Source organism: Quercus robur, chromosome 3 (genome assembly GCF_932294415.1).
Source record: "Quercus robur chromosome 3, dhQueRobu3.1, whole genome shotgun sequence".
Taxonomy (NCBI): domain Eukaryota; kingdom Viridiplantae; phylum Streptophyta; class Magnoliopsida; order Fagales; family Fagaceae; genus Quercus; species Quercus robur.
Window position 1 is genome coordinate 22303193 of NC_065536.1, and position 15058 is coordinate 22318250.

Below are 15058 nucleotides of genomic sequence, written 5' to 3' on the forward strand. Positions count from 1 at the left end.
TAAAAAAAAATAAAAATAAAATCTGCACACGCTAAAATCATTATCATCTGACTAATCTTTCTCTCTGTCTCTCACTCTCTCTCATCACTGACTCAATATCGTCCCCATCTCTTTACCCAAAAAAAATCAACTTGCAATATTTTCTTATCTCTTTCAGATTCTAAAATAACTTATAATTGCTAGCCACCATGATCTACTTATAAAACTATACATCTAAAACCCAAATCAAAGCACAAATGACTTCATAATTTTTGTGTTTCCGGTTTTGTGTCATGTGTGTAGCTCGGCTAGGATGAGAGCCTCTGAATCAAAAAAAAAAAAAAAAAAATCATCAAGAATAGAGCAAGAGAAAAAGGAGAACAACAGGCCAAAAAAAAAAAAAACCGTAAAAGGTAGATATTATCGGTTATCCCACGGCTCTTTTTATGAAATTTCACTTGGGTTTTTTCTCACAAGAGCCTCTGAATTGAAAAATAGCAAGAAAAGAGCAAGAGAAAAAAAGACAACAAGAGCAAAAACCGCAAAAGTTTGAAAATTTCCTGCTCAAAGAAGCAGAACCCAATAAAATTTCCACACCTCACGGTTCCAAGTGAAATTTCAGATGTGTTTTTGTATAGATTAGGGAAGAGCCTCTGATTTGAAAATTAATGAATAAGAAATAGGCAACAGTACAAAGGGAAACAGATTTTCCACATCTCACCCCCAAAAATAAGGAGAAAGATATTGTTATGGATGAAAAGGCGTGACTTCTTCACCAATGACAACTGGATATTTGTAAGCCAGTTTATTTCGTAAATAGAAATCCGGTTCGTCTCTTTTTTTTTTTTTTTTTTTTGGAGAAAAGATTGCTCTCTATTCTGATTCTACAAGAAAAAACATTGAATTGGGAAATAACCTTAACAAATCCGAAAAACCTTCAGATCTATAAAACCCAAAACCCAAATAACTTCTTAAAGAGAGAGAGAGAGAGAGAGATATTTGATTTCACCTGTTTAGATTTTAATTTGGGTTTAAATTTTAATAACTTGATATGGCAGTACAATTAGCAATTGATGTGACATAATTTTTTTTTTACTAGTTTGTTTGACACATCATCTTTTTTCATCTAATAATAATGACAGTAACTAAATTGACACAGCATTGAAAAGGTTAGGAATCAAATTGATACAGTTAAAAGATTAAAGACCAAATTGAAATATAGTGCAAAAAATAAAAACCAATTTTGTAATTTACCCATAATTACATTAACATAATAATTATGACATTGATATTTCAAATTTCAACAATTACAATACATTGAAAAACACAATAATACTTAATGTCACACACTAACAAGATCATACTCACCTTAATAAGTAACTAACAAGAGGAAAATAATTTAGTAACATGGCGTTATGCATACCCTTGAATTGATGAAAACTAAGAACCATGACATATTAGAAGCCTTGGTGACATATTTTATTTAGCCTCCACACTCAACCATTTTGATGGAAGCCATGAAAGTGGTGTAGACTTCTCTCTCATCCATTAGGTGAGACATTCAATGTCAAACCAGAACCAGCAAGCTTTTGCTTGGTTATTTGATCAAGCCGCCTTGCCATTTCTGGTGTGAGATGATTCTTCCAATCTCCAACCTTACCTTTCCTAAAAAATGCGTTATTTTTGAACTCATATGTGTTGACTCCATCTTGCGTTATTCCAAGCTCCAATCTTACCATTCCACTTTGAAAGTTCAAATATGTGTATAAACACCCTTGAACGTTTAGACCCCCAAATTACAACTTAACCAATTTAAGCATTATGTAAAACAACTAGTGTGCGGAAACTTAACATAAACTATAATATGGAATTGGAAGAACTATCTAAGCCAAATTAAAAACACAACCCATAGCAGTTAATAAAAGGCAAAGATAAGAAGGAAGGAAGATGCAAACACAAAGACAATACGCGATGTGTTATCGAAGAGGAAACCGAAGCCCTCGGCGTAAAACCTCTCCGCCGCCCTCCAAGCGGTAAACAATCCACTAGAAAATATAGTTGGGATGCATGGACAGTAATAGACCCTCCAAGCCTAATCTACCTAGTGTACCTAAGTCCTCCAAGCTTCTTGCTCCAACGAGGTTGCGCCGAACCTTTTTCTTTTCTAGCTTCCCGGATTCCGCTACTAGACCGTAGCATCAACCAATGAAGATTGGTTCCTTCCTAACTACTTCCCAGAAATCCAAACAGCTCTCTCACAGTAATGAATATGGTGAGAACAAGGTTTGGTAAAATGCCTCTCAAGGATTTGACAATGGAGAGAAAGAAAGTTGAGGAATTTGAAGAGACTCTAATGTATAGATTGTGGGTAAATCAATCTTGTTTTTCTTTAGGGTTTCTCTCTCAAAATTCTCTCTGGAAGCTTTCTTACATTTGTGGGTAAAATGGGTATTTATACTGGAGTGAGAGAGGAATGTGAAACGTTAGGATTTACAAAACAGGGGTGACTCGCGGCTTGACTAAGTCGCAAGATCCAGTCGCGAGATAACCGTATGGCCAGTTGTCCTGTTTTATCCTGTAGTGCTCCAGCTAGCATGACTGTTCACCTTCCGGCATGCTTGACACATGTGCTGCGTCTGGCGGCTTGCAGCCGCGAGTTACCCGCGAGGCCAAGCTGCGAGTCTCTGTTTTCTTGCACACTCTTAAGCAAACTTCACTCTATCTCACTCACTACCCTTACAACAAGCTCACCTAAATACAGGGTTACTAAATGTTGAAATACAAGCAAATTTGGCACGGAATAAAACCAATTAGATGGTTGAATAAATTCAACCTTACACACTTTTATTCACCTCTAAATTAGACATGTTCTCAAAATTGCATAGGTCTATAATCTTTTGCACCACACCTTTATTTTCCTCCTCCAAGGAGAAAGAGAAACCTGTGAATTGAGCCATTTTCTTTACCCAAAATAAGGTTTCATTTTTTAAATCTTCGTACTTTAAAAATAGTATCATTTCTGGTGATTCCAAACTAGCTCTCCAATATCCTAATAAATGATCCCAATATGGTCCACAAGTAGTTAATCCTTGACAAAAGAACTCAAGTGCTTCCTCCAAAGGAACGTCTTCCGTGGCTGAGACTTCCTCTTTAGCACTCATCTTGTGATTAAAGTGCCATAGAGACACAAATACATCTTTTGGATCCCTGCATTTGTAAACAATTTTACAACTAGAATTTGTAATGGATTTTGGTAAGGAGGTGTAGGGAATGTGTGTAGCCACAAGTGGAACATCTAGATTCAATTTTTGTGGGCTTGAGCAAATATTCACCTCAATGAAGGGTACGCAATCATGTGCCAATCTTGTGAGTAAAGGGTTTGTAGACTCATCAACATGGAATCGTGTCATAATGGCGAAAGTCAGAGCCTTAAGCCAAGTTGTGCCAGATTTTGGAGCACTACTCACAATCACCTAATTGGATTGAGGCTTGAAATGTTCTTGAGCCGACAACATTCCTTCTAACTGGAATGAACCGCACCAAAAACCTCCATATTGGTAGAGATCAAACACCCAAGCATCCTTTCTTCTTGGAATGGTTGACATTATCTCTTTGAATTTGTTATGGGTCGTTGGATCAAACCTGTACTCTTCTTTCTCATTGCATTTTAGACTCTGGTTCATTTTGGAAGAAGAGGACTCCATTGTTAAAAAAAGAAAGGAAAAAAAGCTAGCTCGAAATATGTTGGGTGTGTATACCTTATTTTGAAAGGAAATATAGAAGGTGTGTGTACCTGAATGGGAAACAACGTCGTTATAAATAGGTAAATAGCAAGTAAAGCTCATCATTGTGCGCACTCATTTCCAGACTATTGGACAAACAGCAAGTTCACTAAGTTAACTTTTAAAGATTTCCTCGTCATATTAGTACTTTATAATGCCCCTTATACAAAAACTATTCTAAAAGCAGGTGCCTGCGTGCTCTGGAACTATATGGTTGTGTTAGGTCGTTGCCCATTCTAAAAACATTAGTTTTGAATTTCACGTGTAAAACCCCACATGTATGTATATGAAACAGATTTTTCACACTAGGTGTGCGTTTGGGTACTACGGCCAGGATTTGTGTTTGCGTTTTAACTGGTCTCATGATACTGTTTATGGACCAATCAAGTTGCATAAAACGTGCAAATAGTGTTTTGTCTGTTTAAAAAATATTTTTCTATAATATTTTTAGTAATAAATTTTCAGTTTTTAGTAAATAAACGGTATTCAAATAGACTTTAAGTTGAACTTACGTAACGTGAAGATCCCACTATGATTTGAGCATCTTGGTGAAAAAAAAAAAAAAAAAAAAAAGAGAAAAAAAAAATAATCAAAACAATCGAGTACGGTACTCAATGTTAAGGAAGGACGGTTTCTTGGTTATGAAACAATTTTATACTTTTATCATCTTAATTTTCTATAAAAGTTCCTTCTTACATAGCTAGAAAAAAGAAACAATTTTGTGAAGGGGTGCTACAAGTTTATTTGACTGAACTACTTTCCAAAAAATACCCCAAGAAGACAGGTCTGGGATAAAGTAAAGTTTCCACCACACACGTGACTTCTATTGTTTAGCTCAAAAAAAAAAAAAAAAAAAAGTTTCCACGACACAAACGTGTGACAGCTCAATTCAATTATTTTAACATATCTTATCTTTTTCTGGTTTCCCGACATATCTTGTCTTTTCCCTCATGCGTTTCAGATTTTTTGTCTGCCATATGGAAATACTCTTCGTCATCGTCGTTGTTGTTTTCCCTAAATTAATAAGGGTTTGGTTAAATTAATATTAAAAAAAAATTTACTAAAAATTGAAAAAATTGTTAATTTTTTTTTTAATTTTTGATAAATTTTTTTCAAAATTGATTTATTATTATATATTCTTAAAACATACATTAGTAAAATCCATCTAATAATTTGATGGTTTCACGGTAAGGAATTTTTTATTGCTGTTGTAGAGAAACAAAAGTAAATCTCTCCCTCCCGTTTAATAAGTTTTATGAAAGTGTTTAGGTTGTGTATTTGTTAATGTAACAAACATTACCATTCTAGCCTCTTCCATAAAACAATGCAAAACGCTCAAAAAGATCCTGCTGATTTGTAAGATTTTTTCATAAAAATGTATGCGTGGAAAGAATGCTTGTTTTTCTGTTTATTATTTCTGCTATCCGACAGTTTCATATATATAATAAAAGTGTACCTTTAGTGCTTTATGGAAAGCAAATCAAAAAGATCCTGCTGATTTGAATATATAATGTTAGTGTCTCATGGCCGATGATGGGAGACCCAATAAGCCGGCGCAAACACCTATGCTCTACATTGGAAACTGTGTATAAGGTTGTTCTTCCTGATAAAGTGCTTATCATTTGTCAATACACGTCGGCAAATTTCTGGAGTACAAACGGTGATGCTTGGGCTCCCAAACATGTGGGCTTTATAGATACCAGTCTTGCCATATCTGTATCTCCAAGGGCAACATATCACTTTAAGATTCTTTGGAACAAATGGTAGTAAATTTTATTTAGGAAATAGATGTTTTGTAGGGGGTATTTTCTCTGTTCAGTTTGTTAAAATGTGATTTTTTTTTATGGGGAAAAAAACTTATACTTTATTTATTTTTTTAAAATACCTAGTTACAGATTATTGATTTAGTCGGATCAAAGTAATAATTAAGACAAAAAGATTTGGATTCAATTTTTTAATTTAAATTGACTTTTTTAAATTACTTGAATGAAGTATAAAAGTATATTTCTGTGATTAAATTTACTAATAGTACTTGCTTTTAGGATGATAAAGAGTAAGATATAATATTTTAAATTGTTTTTTTTTTAAGAAGAATAATATTTTAAATCTAACACAAAGATTGTAAAAATTTTCTGTCACATTTTATCATTTATGTTCGGCTCTGTCCTACACGAGTTTTCTCCGATCAAAGTATTTGAGGATATATATAACCTCTTCTAACCTCTTCGAAATCTTATAGGATATATAAAACCTCTTCTAAATCTTCAAACTTTGTTATTTTGTTAAATATAGTTTTTAAAAGCTATTATTTAGTAAAAATGGCCTAAGTTTTCAAGACACACAACATGCACCGAAGGTTTATATAGAGAGAGAGAGACCGACAGACCTGGAGACGAGGTTGTAGATGAAAGAGTTAGGGTGAGCAGATCTTAAAGTTCTGTAAAGTGACAGCATGTTACCAAGCAAAGGCCATCCCATATCACCTGGAGGAAGACGACATGTCGTTTCCCCCACCATGGCAGCATAATACCACTCACTCACTCTCTTGAGAAACCAAAATATAAAGACATAGCAACCCAATAAAACAGCAACAATGAACCATGTTAGAGATATTATTAGACATATTAGCCCAATGTAATAGGCCCAAGCCCATTCCTGCTTGTACTAGTAGTCTAGGGTTTAGTCGCCTATATATACTCATGTTAGGGTTCATTGTAACACAGGACATTATTGTACTACACTCTCATACAATAAAGATGTAGCCCTTAAGGGATTCCTCCGTGGATGTAGGCCGTAAGGCTGAACCACGTAACCCTTGTGTTCTCAGTGTTCCTCCTCTATGCTTCCTCTTCCGCATCTACTCTAGCATACACAACATGATATAACACATCGCGTTGCTAATATTCAACATGGTATCAGAGCAAGGTTCGTTCTTGGCATCAAACAAACATCTCTAGCAAGCAAAGAAGATTCTCACGTGCACACCACCATCAAAAGTCATATGCTTGTCGGCTGGATCTAGACTCCACGGCATCCCGCAGCCGCCATGGCTCACTGCTGTGTCCAAGATCCACAAACTCAAGCAAAGCCGTGACTTAACTTTTCAGATCTGTGCACATCAAGACTTCGCCAGTCGAAACCGACACCACAGGCGTGCTCCTCGGCCTCCCGTGAGGAAAACCTAGAAATCCGGTCACCCGAAGCCCTGCCACGCGCCGCCACGCGCCTCAGTTGTCTTCGGAAAATATCCACGCGCCGCCCCAGATTCTGACTTCCGGATCGTGCTCTTGGTACACGCGCCGCCATGACGGCCTCCTCGTCCACCGATCTAGAGAACCTGAAATTCTGGGCATCAACCGAGCTTACACGTGCCGCCACGCGCCTCTCAAGTTTCTGGCTTCTCCCCCACGCGCCGGCAATTCCGTCACGCGCCTTCCACTCGCCGGAAAACTGCTGCTGACGTCATCCGATGACGTCATCACTCCACGTCAGCATCCACGCAAGCTTGTCCACGTCAGCCCTGGTCCACGTCAGCGACACGTCATCAGCCACGTCAGCAGTGTCGTCTCGTCAGCACCACGTCGTTGACCCGGACCGACCCGACCCGGACCACCCGGATCTGACCCGTGAGCACTTTGACTGTTGACTTTGACTCTGACCAGTTGACTTTGACTTTGACTTTGACTTTTACGTTGACTTTTGACCAAAAGTCAAAAATTCCCAAAAGGGCCTATCTTGCTCAGTTTTTAGCGTAGATTCCGATTTTGGCCTCCGTTTCTTCATTTGAAGCTCCGAAATTGGACAATTGGCACATTCTTCATTGTGGTTTCTTCAAAGGCATTATTTATGGCATCTCCAAGTGATCTTCTCATGCTTATCCAACCTCAAGCCTTCATCGAGCTTTCGCCTTGAGTTTGAGGGAGGGTGTTAGAGATATTATTAGACATATTAGCCCAATGTAATAGGCCCAAGCCCATTCCTGCTTGTACTAGTAGTCTAGGGTTTAGTCGCCTATATATACTCATGTTAGGGTTCATTGTAACACAGGACATTATTGTACTACACTCTCATACAATAAAGATGTAGCCCTTAAGGGATTCCTCCGTGGATGTAGGCCGTAAGGCTGAACCACGTAACCCTTGTGTTCTCAGTGTTCCTCCTCTATGCTTCCTCTTCCGCATCTACTCTAGCATACACAACATGATATAACACATCGCGTTGCTAATATTTAACAAACCACAAGAAATCCAACTCCATCTCCATGTTGAATTTCCCCTCTTTAATTTGTCAGTCACGAGATGCATTCAAATTAAATGGTACTGGTTCGTTTTTTTATAGTTTGCATTTGCCCCTTCCCATGTACATAATTTTGCTTTTATGTATATAATACAGTTTAGTGCGGATAATGACAATGGTGATGATTCTTTTTTTGGTTAATATTTTGCAGGTTTCTTGATTTCAATGATGGTGGTGACCGGTGATGATTCATTTGTTTGTACTATTATATATGTAGGTTTCTTGATTCCGTCGAACTAGGGCATTTTTAGCATATGGCAACTAGTATTGGTGAGATTTACTGATTAATATAAAATACTCCAAATTAGTATTATAAAATTACGTACTATTCAAGAAACATTTTCTGGTAATCAACGCTTACCACGTGGACCATTACATAGAATAAGTCGTAACATTATCACAACATGTCAAGCTACGGACTCACATCCATCAATAAGTCACACAATAACTTCGGGATATTTTTTCCCACAACTTTTAAAATATAGGTTATGGTTGTCATATAATATAGCTTGTAGTAGTAGTTTCCTCTCTCTCTCTCTATATATATATATATATAAAAGTCAAAAAAAAAATATCCAAAATAAATAAATAAATAAAGTAAGAAGCATAGCAATTATAATTCTGTTAGAGCATTCACATTAAAGATGTGAAAAATGCTAAAAACTCATTTTAGCATCTCATTCCGCAAAATACACACCCCAACAAAACTGCTATTTTCAAAATATTTAGCATCTCAGCTACAGTAGACTGTTATGATAGTCTACTGTATCTCAAATCTTATAATTTTTTTTTTTTATTACTTCTCTCATCTCTCTCACTGTTCTCTTCTTTCTTTTTCTCTCACCGGTGTCACTTCTTCTCTCATTTCTTCTTTCTTTTCTTCTTTCTTTTTCTCTCACTAGTCTCACTTCTTCTCTCTTTTCTTCTTTCTCTGACATCCACGACTGAAAACCATGGTGGTAGTGTTGGTGTTGAAGTTTTATGGTTTTGTGCGCACCTAATATATCTTTAACGGCCTCAACCTATATTTGGGTTCACAACTTACTTTTATAGTGGACTTTGAGTTTCCTACTATGGGTAGTCCCTTGCTTAGAGACCCAATTGCATGCTCTAGTTTTCGCAAACTCCCTTGGGTTGTTCTCTTCACTACTGATATTAACACCCTTTACCCTCTATTTTCTCTCTTGAATTGTTAACCCCCCACTTCTCACTCTATCCTCCTATTTATAGCTTGAGATAAGTGGAGGTGTTATGATTACTTCTTGATCTCACTTGTGTGGATGGGGGTCCAATTCCATCATTTCTAAGTGGATGTTTAGTTGGGAATGGTGGTAATGGCATTGGAACTAGTTCCTACATTCAAAAGACCGTTCGACAACGATATTCCCCAAGGCAATACCAAGCCACCGAGACCTTGTATCCCCGAGCAATCACACTCCCGACCAAGTTAAAGTTGATCGGGAGGGGCTCACTTTTGACGTTCAAGACATAATGATTCCATTGTGGTTTTTGGGCTCAGATTGGGCTTCAAGGTGTGTCCGGATCAAGGTCATAGATCCAACAGGGACGGGGTCATGTATTGTATCTTAAGGCTAGGACCCAAGGCCCAACCTCGTACGGCATCACAAGGCTAGGATCCAAGGAACAATGGGCCTAGGGCCCTACCTCGTATAGGGTTTTTTTTTTTTTTTTTTTTTTTTTTTTTTTTTTTTTAGAGGTAGCTTGTGATTCTAATGGTGGTTGTTTTTAGCTGGTGATGTTGGTCTATTTTAATGGGTTTTGTGATGGGTTGTTGATAACGATGGTTGTTGGGGTGGTGGTTTTGTTTTGGGTTTTTTTTTTTTTTTTTTTTTTTTGGTGGTTGTGGGTTATGACTGCCACAATGGTGGTGGTGGTGGCTAATGGTGGTTGTTTTGGGTTTTTTTTTTTTTTTTTTTTTTTTTTTTTTTTTTGCAATGGGTTGTGACTGCCATGGTGGTGTTGGTGGTGGTGAATGTGGCAGGTGGTGGTTCCAATTTGTGGGTTTTTGGGTTTTTGGTGGTTCTGGTTTGTGTTTTTTTTTTTTCCTCCAGTGGTGTTGGCCAGTTGCAAGGGTTGGTGGCAGTGGATGTGGGTTCTAATCAGATTTATGGCAATAATGTAGTGGTGGTTAAGTGAGTTATGTAGCTAGTGGGTTGTGGTGGGTTTTTTTTTTTTTTTTTTTTTTTGGTGGTGGCTGGTGGTTGAGTGGATTTTGTGGCTAGTGAGTTGTGGTGGTTGGTTTTTTTGTTTTTGTTTAGGTGGTGGTGGCTAATGGTGGGTGTGGCCGTGGCCGTGTGTATGCTGGGTTGAGGGATGAGAAGAAAGACGAGATGTGAGTTTGGATTGCTTGAAACATAAAAATAATATTTAGGTGAAGTAGTAAACAAAATAAAAGATTTGATGTTTGGTGTATTATAAAGTGAGGTGTTAAATGTTACAAAGTGACTTTGAGTTGCTAAATGCTAAAAATTTTAAAACCCTTGATGGGAATGCTTTTACACTCTCATGGTGCCACATTTTTTACCTATTTCCAACCTCCTCTCTTTCTTATTTTTAACTCATCTTCTTCTTATCAACTTATTGTTACACTTTCTCTTACATTTCTCCTTCCCTTTACCCTGATCTTCCCACTATTCTCTACCTTAATTTCACTATTTCTCTATCCATTTGTCTCCCTTTATTTTGGCTATTCTTATTCTTATTCTCTTGTTATAAATTTGTCATTCTCTCTCACATTCTATGCATATTTTTTTTTATAAATTTTTTGGATTTTAATTTTTTTTTTTTTTTTTTTTTTTTTTTTTTTTTTTGTGTATATTCCTACTAGCTTCCCTTGCCTATGGTTTTTTTTTTCTTCACTAGGGCGTCATCATGAATCTCTCATATACCATCCACAAGAACCCCTTGTCAAACACGACAAAAAACGCGGGCTATAGCCGTGTTTTTTTAAGCCACGTTTACAAAAAATGCGGCTATAGGGGATCTATAGCTGCGTTTTCTAAAAACGCAGCTATAACTTACCTATAGCTATGTTTTTCAAACGCGGCTATAGGTCCAGTTGAATAATTTTGAATTTGAGGGTGACCTATAGCCGCGTTTTGAAAAAACACCACTATAGCTAACTTAAAACACAACTAAAGATAAGTTGTAGCCGCGTTTTAAAAAACGCAGCTATAGGTCCAACTGAATAATTTTTTAAGGTGGACTTATAATCGTGTTTTAAAAGCGGCTAAAGGTTACCTACAGCTGCGTTTTTGAAAAAAAGGGCTTTTTGTGATTTGAAAACGCGGCTATAAGTCCCGTATAAATTTTTTAAAGGCTGACCTATAGCCGCATTTTTTAAAAACGCAGCTATAGGTAACCTGTAGCTGTGTTTTTGTGATTTAAAAACACAACTATAGGTAGCGCTTAAAAAAAAAAAAAAAAAATTCCTGTAGCTTCCCACGTACACCCCCACTTTCCCACCTACCCCCACATACTCTCTTTTCTTTCTTTTCCCTTTCTTTCTTCTTTCTTCTGGTGCTTCGTTCTTTCCCTTTTTTTTTTTTTTTTTTTTCTTTTTCTTTCTTCCTTCTTCACATCTGGGTAAGTCTTTCTTCTTTTCTTTTCTTTTTTCTTCCTTCTACACATCCAGGTAACTCTTTTCTCTTTTCTTTTTTTTTTTCTTTTTTTCCTTTTTCTTTCTTCCTTCACATTTGGGTACCTTTTTATTTTATTTTATTTTTTCCTTTTTCTTTCTTCCTTCTTCACAGGTTTGTGTTCTTTTGTGTTTCTGAGCTTGTGCTTTTGTTTTCCTGAATGGAATTAGTGTTAGATTTGGTTGGTTTTGTTGAATGAGAGGAGATTCATGGGTTTGTGTTATATTTTGGAGCATGTTGTGTCTGATTTTGAATTTTCTAGTTGTGTTTGTATTGTGAGTATGTTGTGTTTGATTTTTAATTTTCTGGGTTTGTGTTTGATTTTGAATTTTTTGGGTTTGTGTTTGATTTTTAATTTTTTGGGTGCATGTGTTTGTATTGTGAGTATGTTGTGTTTGATTTAGAATTTTCTGAGTGTGTTTGTATTGTGAGTATGTTGTATTTTATTTTGAATTTTCTAGATTTGTATTTGATTTTGAATTTTTTGGATTTGTGTTTAATTTTGAATTTTTTATATTTGAATTTTGAATTTTATGGGTAAAAAAAAAAAACCCAGAATTTTTTTTTTTTTTTTTTTTTTTTGTTTTTTAAAAAACCTATAGCCGTGTTTTTAGACGTGGCTTAAAGCTGGTCTGTAGCCGCTCTTAGAAACGCAGCTATAGGCCTAAATCCTATAGCCGCAGTTAAGAAACGCGGCTATAGGGCAGACCTTTAGCCGCGGTTACAAAAATGCGGCTATAGGCTTATTGCTGCACTGCTTAAGCCGCGTTTGTAAACGCGGCTATAGGAAATGCGGCTCTACCCTATAGCCACGTTTTTTAAACGCGGCTACAGACCCATTTTTTTGTAGTGAAACCCAAACATTCATTCGTTAACTTAGTCCGCACTTTCATGTCCATGTTAAACTTCGTACCGCACTGTGCTAGTCTTCGGAGTACCATTCACAATCACAGGTCTGGTTGAGTTGAGGCTTGAAATGTTCTTGAGCCAACAACATTCCTTCTAACTGGAATGAACTGCGCCAACAACCTTCATAATGGTAGAGATCAGACATCAAGCATCATTTCTTTTTGAGATGGTTGACATGATCTCTTTGATTTTGTTATGAATTTTTGGACCATATATGATTGATTTTGGAAGAAAAGGATTCTATTGGTAGGAAACAAAGCTAGTTCGAAACGAAATATCTTTGAAATGTATACCTTAATGGTAAAGAACTGCATTATGCATAGTTAGATAGCACGTAGAGTTCATCGTTGTAAGCCCCTCATTTCAAGACTATTGGATAAGGTCACTAAAGGTTTCCCCCGTCCTCATTCAAAGCAAAGTTAAATGTCATTTGAAAAAGAGCCTCATGTATTGCCTGCTACTACTTAGACATAACGAAAAATGGCTATTGACGTTTAATGAGTAGCATCAATTCTACGATTAAATCTGTTTCCTAGAGGGTCGGCGGAAAACCCCTAAATGTTTTTCCGTTAGGATTTTCACTTCTTAACCATATTCTTTTTGTTCTTTACTTTCCGCACTTGTTTATTTAGCAATATTGGTTTGTGGTGTGATTAACCAAAAATGAAATTGAATATCATAATTGATTAATTAAACTGTTGGGCATAAAATTGGTTAAAAGTTAATTAACAACCGGGATCTAAATTTCCTAACAGCCCAAGATCTACCAAGTAAATATCTGATATGTGATTCAATGCATGTCTACAAAACACACACTCAAACAATCTAATTCAATCAAATCCACACAATTTGGAGTATTACAAATATAATACCAGGAAACTTGTAGTTGAATTGGATTGTTTGTTTTCTGTTAAGAGGAGAATTATACTTGTTAGTTTTAGACCCCTAAACAAATAGTGTTTAACCAATTTTAACGACAAGTAATACTTAGATCAATTATGAATGCCCTTAAGTTAAACAATTTATCAAACATATCATGCACAGTAAAAAAGTAAATGACATAAGATATGATGATATAGGAAACCTTATGATGAAACAACTTATTCCAAAGGAAAAACCTGGGGGGACTTGACCTAATTAATCCCGAGGTAACAGTTTCACTATAAGCTAGAGATTTACAATCAAGAATAACAATTCATAGTTAATCTAACTTCAGTTACCAAACTAAGCTCTCAATCCCACAGGCTTTCTTTATAGTGAATTGCTGCAATGTGATCCTCCAATCCACGCACTTCAAAATCCAATTGAAGCTTTATATCTCTAGTGCACTTGATTGCTGAAGGTTAGCAACTTGATTACACTAGTTCAATGAGTATGTGTGTGATCTCCAGCAGATGTTTGAAAGAACAAAAGGTATGGAACCTCTTAGATCTCAAAAGAACAGCTCCCAAGTCTCTAAAAACGTGCACTAGGGTTTCAATTAAATACTGAGTGTAGTTGTGTTAGGACATATGGGTTTCACTTGTTAGGAACATATATGTTAGGTTCTAAAGACTTAGGTATTTATGTATTTAGAACTCTAATATGTATTGTTGGCAAACCATGATCAAAACAATGTGTTTAGAAGTGTTTTGATCTTGCTCAAAGTTGTGTATTATATGTAAAGTTGGAATCGAGCTAATGCAGAAAAGATTAATGCATTTCGGCCTGGCTCGATCGATCGAAGTTTAGGCTCGATCGATCGAAGCTCGGGCATAATGTTTTTTCTGCAGATTTCCAACTCAGCCCTAGTTGTTTAAAGTGTTTTATGGTTTTCTAATTGGGCCTAAGTATAAAAGGCAAACCTTAGCCACGTTTTAGTATTGCTCATATTGCGGTTTGTGTAAATCTCTTGTGAGATCTAGAGGAGCTTTCCTTTACACAAACTTAGGGTTTTCAAGGATAAAATTTTATCTACACCTTGATGATCAACTCGGTTGCTGCCATTGAAGCTAAAAGAAAACACAAGCGGGTGTGCTTGTATCTGGTAGTGAATCCAAGAAAGAAGGAGTCTGTGGATTCGAAACTTGCATGTGGTCGTGTCAGTAAGTTCTACTGGTTGGTAGCAATAAAAAGTCGAGCGTGGAGGCTTATAAGTCTTATTGTATGAACTTCGATTCTTTCAAAATAGTGGATTCAAGTTTACCTTGAGGATAGCTAGGTCAAATCCTCCCCAGGTTTTTACCGGTTTGGTTTCCTAGGTGATCATATCTTGTGTTATTTATTTTTCCGCTGCTGTGCATGATATGATCTTTGTGATTGTGATAACCTAGATTTGTTAAATTGGACTAAGTAACAACTTGGCTAATTATTTAGGTTAAATCAATTGTGTTTTTAAGGGTTCTAAAAACTATCAATATGTCACTATTTCATATAATTGGCTAATCCTTTGAC

General features: G+C 36.4%; 2 pseudogenes; both read right to left on the minus strand.

Moving 5' to 3' along the window:
- Positions 1–1198: 1198 nt before the first annotated feature.
- LOC126719406 (flavonol sulfotransferase-like) lies at positions 1199–3871 on the minus strand (annotated as a pseudogene).
- A 2968-nt stretch (positions 3872–6839) lies between these two features.
- LOC126719407 (beta-amyrin 11-oxidase-like) overlaps positions 6840–15058 on the minus strand; it is a 34228-nt pseudogene continuing 26009 nt past the window's right edge.